We start from the raw sequence: 9,363 nt of genomic DNA, 5'->3' as shown, positions 1-9,363 counted from the left end.
GTGATTCACAGGGCAGATGGGACAATTGCAGAGATGGTCTCAGTCCTCAAGCACTTCTTGAATTTGCCAAAGTGTGCTTGTGAAGCAGAGCTGCCAAGAGGCAACACCTAACTGAGACGTCCAGGACTCCCCACCTAAGTCCCCGGTTCCCAGAAAGAAGCTTCCTCTGAAGGAACCCAGGCTACTGCCTGTCAGCAAAGAAGGCAGAAGGAGAAGCCGCCCTGTGCCTGATCACAAGCACCTCCTCTCCCTCATGCCTTTCAGTTTTGTCTGCACTCTTTATTCTTTCTTGCTCCACATGGCAGAGTACTGACAGTTCCTGAGCTCTGCAGAGGCATTTGGTTTTCTCTCCCGTTCCTCTCCTCAGCTCTGTGGGACCAGGACTGGAGGGAGCACTGACCCATCCTATGCCTTGCATCCGCATCACAGGGATCACTGCAGCAGCCTGAGCACTAACAGCTGTGAATGTGCTGTGACTGGCCTGTCTGGAGTGCGCAAATGCACAGGACTCTGAGCGTTTCTTATCTCTGCAATCCCTCTATGGAGGGAAGAGGTCTGGGGAAAGTAGCCAGGGAAGGGGGTTGTTTGTTTCCTGCCCCTTCTGATCCCAGCAGGAGAGATACGGTGTGGGGCAGATGGGACTGAATCCCACTGTCCTTTGTGGATTTACGAAATTTTCCCCAGTCTGATACAGAGAGTAAGAGAGACTCACTGCAATGTGAATCACTGTTTCATGCAGGAAACAGGTCTGGGGAAAGCAGCCAGGAAAGGGTATTCTTCCGCATGAAACCTCGGCATATTCTTATCTGTCCACTGCCAGCCTCCCCTGCTCCACACCGTTTTCTGCAGGGTTTATACTTTCCTGTAATTGCATGCGTCATTCCGCAGCATTCTCAGCCAGCCAATCCTTTCTCACTTTTCATGCTCTCTCATTGCTCTGCTCAGCACCCGTGTGTCTCATCCTCCTTTAGTACTTTCTTGTCACATACCTCTGAGCAGCTACAAAGACAGGTCCCTGAAAGGAACAGGAAGGACAGGTGTTTTCACATGGTTTCACGCTGGTTCTTTGTGGCCCTTCTGGCCCTGGTGGGTAAGTGAACTCAACAACCCCCTTAGCACCTGCATAGATTCCCGTGCTGCTTGACTCAGCTGGATGCCTATTTCCCAAAGCTTCCTGTGGTAAGGACAGACGTTGAAGAAGATGGGCAAGAATCCATGAGCCTCCTGCAATGTCTATTTCTTTCTTGTGTGCACAGCACCCAAGTATTTTGTCTAAGGACACAAGCTGCCCAAGAATATTTCTTGCCTTTCACCTGGATATTGGAAACTCACATACTGATCTAAAGAAGTATGCCATTCCTTCCCCTTTTCCCTAGCCTGTTTTGTTCCTTCTCATCCTTCTTTCTAACAACACACCATGCCTAGTGCATGCTTTTTCATTGTGTCTGAAGTGATATCCTGCCCCGCTTTGTGCTTGAGTAGCTCTCCTCATCTCTCCATCAATCCGTTTCTCCCCATCCTCCTTAATGCTTCTCCTTTTCCATTCCAGTGTTGTCTCTGGAACAGTCGCCAGACACAGTCATATGGCAAGGAGAAACCATGAATCTGACCTGCTCCAAAATGAAGTCCTCCTATACAATTATGTACTGGTACAAGATGCCTTTGGGAAATGGCTCTGGGCTGATCCTAGTGGTTACTGCAATAAAAGGTAACAAAGCAAGTGTTGAAGCGGCATTCCAAAGCCACTTCAAGAGCAGTGACATACAAGGAGACGGGATGACCCTCTCGATTGAGGGTGCCTTTCTCAATGACTCTGGCATTTATTACTGTGCTGAAAGTGAAACACAGTGGGTAGGTTGATGAGGCACCTGAGCACAAACCTCCCCCTGCACAAAAGTGAACGACTATCTTCCTCCTCAGCACTGCGCAAGGCAGGAGAATACCATTGTACTCATTACTGTCTCTGCTATCTAGCCTTCTTTTCCTCCTCAGGCTCTTTCCTTCTTTCTCTCCTTCCCTCTCCACTCCCTGCCTCTCTCTTTGTTTGGTCTCATTTCGATTATATTCCCCTCTGACAATTAGTCTAACCTTTTCTGCCTCCTTTCTTCTCCCCAACTTTTTTCCAGCTCTCCTCAATCCTCACTCCATAGACTTCCCTTCTTCTCATTTAAGTCCATTTTTCTGGCTTCTCTCATCAAACCTCCCTACTCTCCCTGTCCATTTGACAGCTCTCTTTCCAAATATTATAGTCTTTCCAAATATTATTAGTTTTAGGTTAGATGTTAGGAAGAACTTCTTCACTGAAAGGGTTGTGAGGCACTGGAACAGGCTGCCCAGGGAAGTGGTGGAGTCACCATCCCTGGAAGTCTTCAAAAGACGTTTAGATGTAGAGCTTAGGGATATGGTTTAGTGGAGGGCTGTTAGCGTTAGGTTGGCGGTTGGACTCGATGACCTTGAGGTCTCTTCCAACCTAGAAAATTCTGTGATTCTGTGATATTATAATTAATTTTTTCTTTTTTCTTTCTGTGTAGGGCCAAGAATCTGCATCTTCCCCAGCCTGCTGTTCCTGCTTATTTGCTAGCAAACTTTAAGCTGGACTAGACAACAAATAGTAGAGGTCTCAGAGCTAGGCTAGCTGTGGGTCTATACTGGTACTCCCAGGTGGACTTGAGAAAGTGGTATGCCAGAGGGAAAAGTGTGAGAGTGTGTGAGTGTTTGCGGTGAACTTCAAGCTGGACTAACCAATGTGAGGGTGACTGTAGAGCAGGTAAGAGTGCCCAGGATGTGTGCAGTAGTGCTGGGTGGACAGAGGAGCTGTGCCAGGTACTCTAAGGATCCACAATGGTATGTGTGTTTATGAACATAGAAAGAACTTTATGTGTGTCTTCACTATGAACTTCTATCTTTACCAGCCAGAGAGGAGGAAGGGAACTCGGTTGTCTGTGTCTATGTTTACATGATGGTGTGTAAATGTTGTTGAAGGTAGCCCTTCACCAAGGCAGCCTGTGTGACTAGTTGTGTCAACATCCAGTCTGTGTGTGTGTATCTGTGTGTCTCTGGGATACATGCTCAGCTTTGCTACTGGTTGAACATGTGCAAAAAGGAAAGCAGCAGCCACGTTTCCCAACCTGAGCAGATACTCCGGGTCCCCTGGCACTGGGCTGGATGCCACTGGCCAAACCAGAATGGTCCTTGAGTTGGAGCAGCTGGAGGGGGTGTCCGTGTTCACGTCATTCTTCGTTTCCACTTAAAAAGCACATTGGCCAGAGTTGTCCAAACCCAGCATATGCTGGGCATGTTTCCACATCCCTTGCCTGAACTGGGAGCTCTGTTGGCTTGAATCCATAGACATTGAAGTTACCTCTGATCTCTTCTTTCTAAAGGGTGTATCCTGAAGAGAAAAGAAAGGGTCAGGATGTACTGACTCTCCAACGTAACCAGGGTCTGATGAGGAAAAGGTTAAGGATGAAGGCAATGCACATTATGCTGCTGAATCCTAGCATTCCTCTTTCCTTGGAGCGGGGGGAAAGGAGACAGAGTCGTGGCTTTGGCTGGAGATACAAATATCTGTTCAGGTGGGGTTGGGCATGGAGGGTTGGTACCAGATATAGAATTGAAAAGGCCACCAGGCAGTTGATCCTCATAGCAAGGCACTTCCAAATATATAGTTATATGTGGCATTAGTAACTTCTTAAGGAAAGCTAATGCTACTGAAGGATGTTCCCTCTCAGGCTTCTTCCTGAGGCTGGGATATAATGCCAGGGAAAGCCATTCCATTGAACGTGCAGAGTACTTGGGGGAAGCCATGAAGCTTATATAGCTTCAAGAACATACAGCCCTATATTTAACAAAAAACCATTTACCTGAGACTAGATGGGAATACTCTAAGGTATTCCATTTTCATAACGGAAAGAAGATTCCCCAAGACACACAGATCTGTGAGATCTTCCCTTAGCCTTCCAACAGGCTGTGCGGTGACTGAGATGGTCTCCTTCCTTAAACTACCTCCAGGTACTGGAGCTAAGTAGTGTTCTAGGGACCTTGCAGTGTAGAAGCAGGCAGCAGGGACAACAAAGCAGGCCATCATTCTCCAGGCTGAGCACAACAGCTTCCCCAATGCACCCACACCATATGTTCCATTTATTATTCACACAGTGTTTTTATAAACACACACAATGTGTGGAGAGGTATGCTCACAGGATGTGGTCCAACAGACGTATTACGCAGAAGACAGCACTCACACTCCTGCCTGCCCTAAGGGAGGATGTATCTTTCTCTTCCCTTGCAGTTTTTTCTCATCTTTCTGTCTTCCCCAACTCCATTCCTTCACTTCTCTCCCAAGGCCAACGGCCCCTCCCCACTTTCCGTGCTGTTTCTTCCTTCCTTCCAGACCCACACGGTTCCTGTGAAGTTAATAGCTTTCTCACAGAGCTGCACAAGCACTCTGTAATAGTCCCACAGTGCTTACTGAAGGAGGCAGACTATAAGGAGAAGCCCTGCTGTAGGCAATGGCAAAGCAGAAGTGTGGAGGTGCTCTTCTACAGGTCTAGTGAGAAGCCGATGACCCTCACGCAGAGGCCCTTGATAGCCCAGAGCAGGCAAAATGATGGGACGCTCCCTGGCACGAAGATGGCATGAACAGCATAGGGCTGAGCAGAGAAGATACAACAGTGCAATCTGTGTGGCCAGGCCCTGTGAAATTTTGGGAAGTCAGATGTGGGAGAAATATAAAACCAAACTCCTTGTTTGCAGGCAAACTTGATCTCCAGTAGGAAAAGAGTGAGCCAGTGCATCCACCAGAACTGGTGCCCTTAATATAAGTATGTATCAGTGGACAAGACCCAAAGTTTTTGCTAGAGACAAACATAATTTGTAGGAGCTTGATTCCCAGTTACATGCACCTGATCAGGTTTCCCAGTCAAATTTACAGCATAAAGCTTCCCATATAATATTGCAAATGGACTTCCTTTTTCCCAAGTTTCCAGTTTCTGAAGTGCGTAAATGCACAGGACTCTGAGCGTCTCTTGTCTCTGCAATCCCTCTGTGGAGGAAACAGGTCTGGGGAAAGCAGCCAGGGAAGGGGGTTGTTTGTTTCCTGCCCCTTCTGATCCCAGCAGGAGAGTTATGATGTGGGGCAGATGGGACTGAATCCCACTGTCCTTTGTGGATTTACGAAATGTTCCCCAGTCTGATACAGTGTAAGAGAAACTCACTGCAATGGGAATCACTGTTTCATGCAGGAAACAGGTCTGGGGAAAGCAGCCAGGAAAGGGTATTCTTCCACATGAAACCTCGGCATATTCTTATCTGTCCACTGCCAGCCTCCCCTGCTCCACACCGTTTTCTGCAGGGTTTATACTTTCCTGTAATTGCATGCGTCATTCCGCAGCATTCTCAGCCAGCCAATCCTTTCTCACTTTTCATGCCCTCTCATTGCTCTGCCCAGCCCCAGTGTGTCTCATCCTCCTTTAGTACTTTCTTGTCACATACCTCTGAGCAGCTACAAAGACAGGTCCCTGAAAGGAACAGGAAGGACAGGTGTTTTCACATGGTTTCACGCTGGTTCTTTGTGGCCCTTCTGGCCCCGGTGGGTAAGTGAACTCAACAACCCCCTTAGCACCTGCATAGATTCCCGTGCTGCTTGACTCAGCTGGATGCCTATTTCCCAAAGCTTCCTGTGGTAAGGACAGACGTTGAAGAAGATGGGCAAGAATCCATGAGCCTCCTGCAATGTCTATTTCTTTCTTGTGTGCACAGCACCCAAGTATTTTGTCTAAGGACACAAGCTGCCCAAGAATATTTCTTGCCTTTCACCTGGATATTGGAAACTCACACACTGATCTAAAGAAGTATGCCATTCCTTCCCCTTTTCCCTAGCCTGTCCTGTTCCTTCTCATCCTTCTTTCTAACAACACACCATGCCTAGTGCATGCTTTTTCATCGTGTCTGAAGTCATGTCCTGCCCTGCTTTGTGCTTGAGTAGCTCTCCTCATCTCTCCATCAATCCATTTCTCCCCATCCTCCTTAATGCTTCTCCTTTTCCCTTCCAGTGTTGGCTCTGGAACAGTCGCCAGACACAGTCATATGGCAAGGAGAAACCATGAATCTGACCTGCTCCAAAATGAAGTCCTCCAGTACAGTTATGTACTGGTACAAGATGCCTTTGGGAAATGGCTCTGGGCTGATCCTAGTGGCTACTGCAATAGAAGGTGGCAAAGCAAGTGTTGAAGCGGCATTCCAAAGCCACTTCAAGAGCAGTGACATACAAGGAGACGGGATGACCCTCTCGATTGAGGGTGCCTTTCTCAATGACTCTGGCATTTATTACTGTGCTGAAAGTGAAACACAGTGGGTAGGTTGATGAGGCACCTGAGCACAAACCTCCCCCTGCACAAAAGTGAACGACTATCCTCCTCCTCTGCACTGCACAAGGCAGAACAATACTTTTGCACTTGTTACTGTCTCTGCTCCCTAGCCTTCCTTTCCTCCTCAGGCTCTTTCCTTCTTTCTCTCCTTCCCTCTCCACTCCCTGCCTCCCTCTTCTTTTGGTCTCATTTACATTATATTCACCTCTGACAATTGTTCTAATCCTCTCTGTCCACCTTTTCTCTACCCACTTTTTTCCATCTTTCTTCAGTACTGGGAAGGACTGGAAGTTTGTATACACAGCCTTCCAGCTCATGCCTGTGCTTTCCCCAGTTTGCTCCTTCCTGGTGACAGAGATGGCACTTCTTTACAAGACAGTGATAGCACAGTAACATGTTGCTCAGAAAGGTTGTGGAGGCTCCTGCTCTGGAGATATCCAAAACCCACCTGGATGCCATGATGCACAATATGCTTTAGGTGTTCCTGCTTGGCACAGGGTTTAGAATAGATTATCTTCAGAGATTCCTCCAAACTCAAACATTAGTGATTCTGTGTTTCCAGAAAGGAATTTTTCTGCACTGAACTCTGCTCGGAACCTTGCTGTGCTGGTTCTGCCAAAAAGCATGTGAGGAGAAAACCTGACCTCTGTCATTGAGTCAGCGGTAGCACTTGATGTGGTTAAAAAATCATGGAGAGCACTCAGGGTGCACAGAGGCTTGGACTCAGTGATCAAGGCCAAAGCAGCCAGAGATTTATCCCAAGTGTATGGATAAGTGTACTAGTGTCTGCCTCACTGATGATACCAGAATGACAGCTGAACTACAACAGCAGAACTCGATAGGCACACTGGTATTGGAGAGGAAAGCTCACAAAACAAGGTCCTGTTCACTGGCTGAGATGGTGCTTTGCATGGAGAAACCTCATATGCAGATGTTTCTTTGCAAGATGAGAAGTCTGTCACAGATTTTACCCACCCTCTTTTCTGGATGTTTCCCATCTTGGAGTCTAACATCTCGTATCAGCTCTGCTGCGTGAGGATTGTGTGGAACCCTGTGCATGCACTCAGAGCTATATTGCTCACACTACAGTAATCCTGTCGTGGCCAATCTCTCAAAATCCATTCATGTTGCCAGTCTCAAAAAGCCATCTCATATGACCCTGTGGGCTGGAGTGGGGAAAGGCTGAGGATTCTCTTACCTGCACCAAGGTCTCTTGCACTCAAAGGTTATGCTGCCACCTGTCTGTTGGGGGTTTGAGAGAGAAATGGGGCATGTTTCTTTCTAGATCTCAGTAAGAAAAGTCAGGCAAGAAATGGCTAAATGAAATACCTCCTGTAAAAAGATAGAATAACAATAATAATAAGGAATGTAGATAGCAAGTAAATATTACTTCCCTCCAGATGCTGAGCACACTGCGTTGATACAGCATCAGACAGAACAGAGAGGGTTTCTCTCACAGCATGCTGTGTAATTTCCATCCATGGAGAGAGGTTCCAACTTTTTGGTCCTTCAAGCTATTGCAAGTTTTCTTACAAGGAAACAACTATATTCCTAAAGGATGTTTGCATGTGGACTGCTTATCGAACAGTCAGATAAAGGCAAGGCCATAGCGTTGGTGCAAGCACTGGTACCAAGTGGGGGCTTCCTGCAGGCTTTTCTGTTACAATGAGCTGAGTTCATTCTGTGGCCAAGGGAAATGTGCGACCAACATAGCCTGAAAGGCCAAGCTGTACGTACAGCACAGCACAGCACAAGTTTGTACCTCTTCAGGATAACTGACCACTAGTCTCTGAGTGTCACCTTCAATCCAGTTTCATATCCACTGTTTCCAGTTTCATGTCCACCCTTCAAATCCATCTGTCTCCAATTTGGAGATCAGGATGTCGTGTGGGACCTTGTCAAAGGCCTTAGAGAAGTCCAGGTAGATGCACTGGCTGGATGCCATTGGCCAAAGCAGACTGGTCCTTGAGTTGGAGCAGCTGGAGGAGGTGTCCATGTTCATGTCATTTCCATTTCCACTTAAAAAGTACATTGGCCAGAGTTGTCCAAACTTTGATCTCTTCTTTCTAAAGTGTATATCCTGAAGAGAAAAGAAAGGTTCAGGATGTATCAACTCTCCAACATAATCAGGGTCTGATGAGGAAAGCGTTAAAGATGAACGCAATGCACATTATGCTGCTGAATCCTAGCATTCCTCTTTTTTTTTTTTTTTTTTTTTTTTTTTTTTTTTGGGGGGGGGGCGTGGTGAAGGGAGACAGAGTCATGGCTTTGGCTGGAGATACAAATATCTGGCCATGTGGGGTTGGGCATGGAGGGTTGGTACCAGATATAGAATTGAAAAGGCCGCCAGGCAGTTGATCCTCATACCAAGGCACTTCCAAACATGAGGAAAAATGAGGCATTTATAATTTCTTAAGGAAAGCTAATGCTACTGAAGGATGTTCCCTCCCAGGCTTCTTCCTGAGGCTAGGATTTAATTCCAGGGAAAGCCAGTCAACTGAAGGTGCAGAGTACTTGAGGGAAGCCATGAGAGGCTGTTGAGCCAGAGGAAGAACGTGGGCCCTGGATGCAAGGCCACATCAAGCTGGAGATTACCCCTTCTCCCTATTAGTGTGGGAAATGCCTGACCAGATGGGGGACTGATGAGGATGTGAAGAAGCTGAGTGTAACGGAATGAAGATCCCCCAAGACACACAGATCTGTGATATCTTCCTTTAGCCTTCCAACAGGCTGTGTGGTGACTGAGATGGTCACCTTCCTTTGACCTAACTCCAGGTACTGGAGCAAAGTAGTGTTCTAGGGACCTTGCAGTGTAGAAGCAAGCAGCAACATGACAGGGACAACAAAGCAGGCCATCATTCTCCAGGTTGAGCACAACAGCTTCCCCAATGCACACACACCACATGTTCAATTTATCAGTCACACAGAGTTTTATAAACACACATTTATGAACATGTGTTATCTGTGGGGAGATATATAACATCTCCTTTTCCTCTGT

Source organism: Aythya marila (genome assembly GCF_965140915.1).
Source record: "Aythya marila genome assembly, chromosome: 1".
In the NCBI taxonomy this organism is placed as follows: domain Eukaryota; kingdom Metazoa; phylum Chordata; class Aves; order Anseriformes; family Anatidae; genus Aythya; species Aythya marila.
This window is presented reverse-complemented; position numbering follows the sequence as displayed.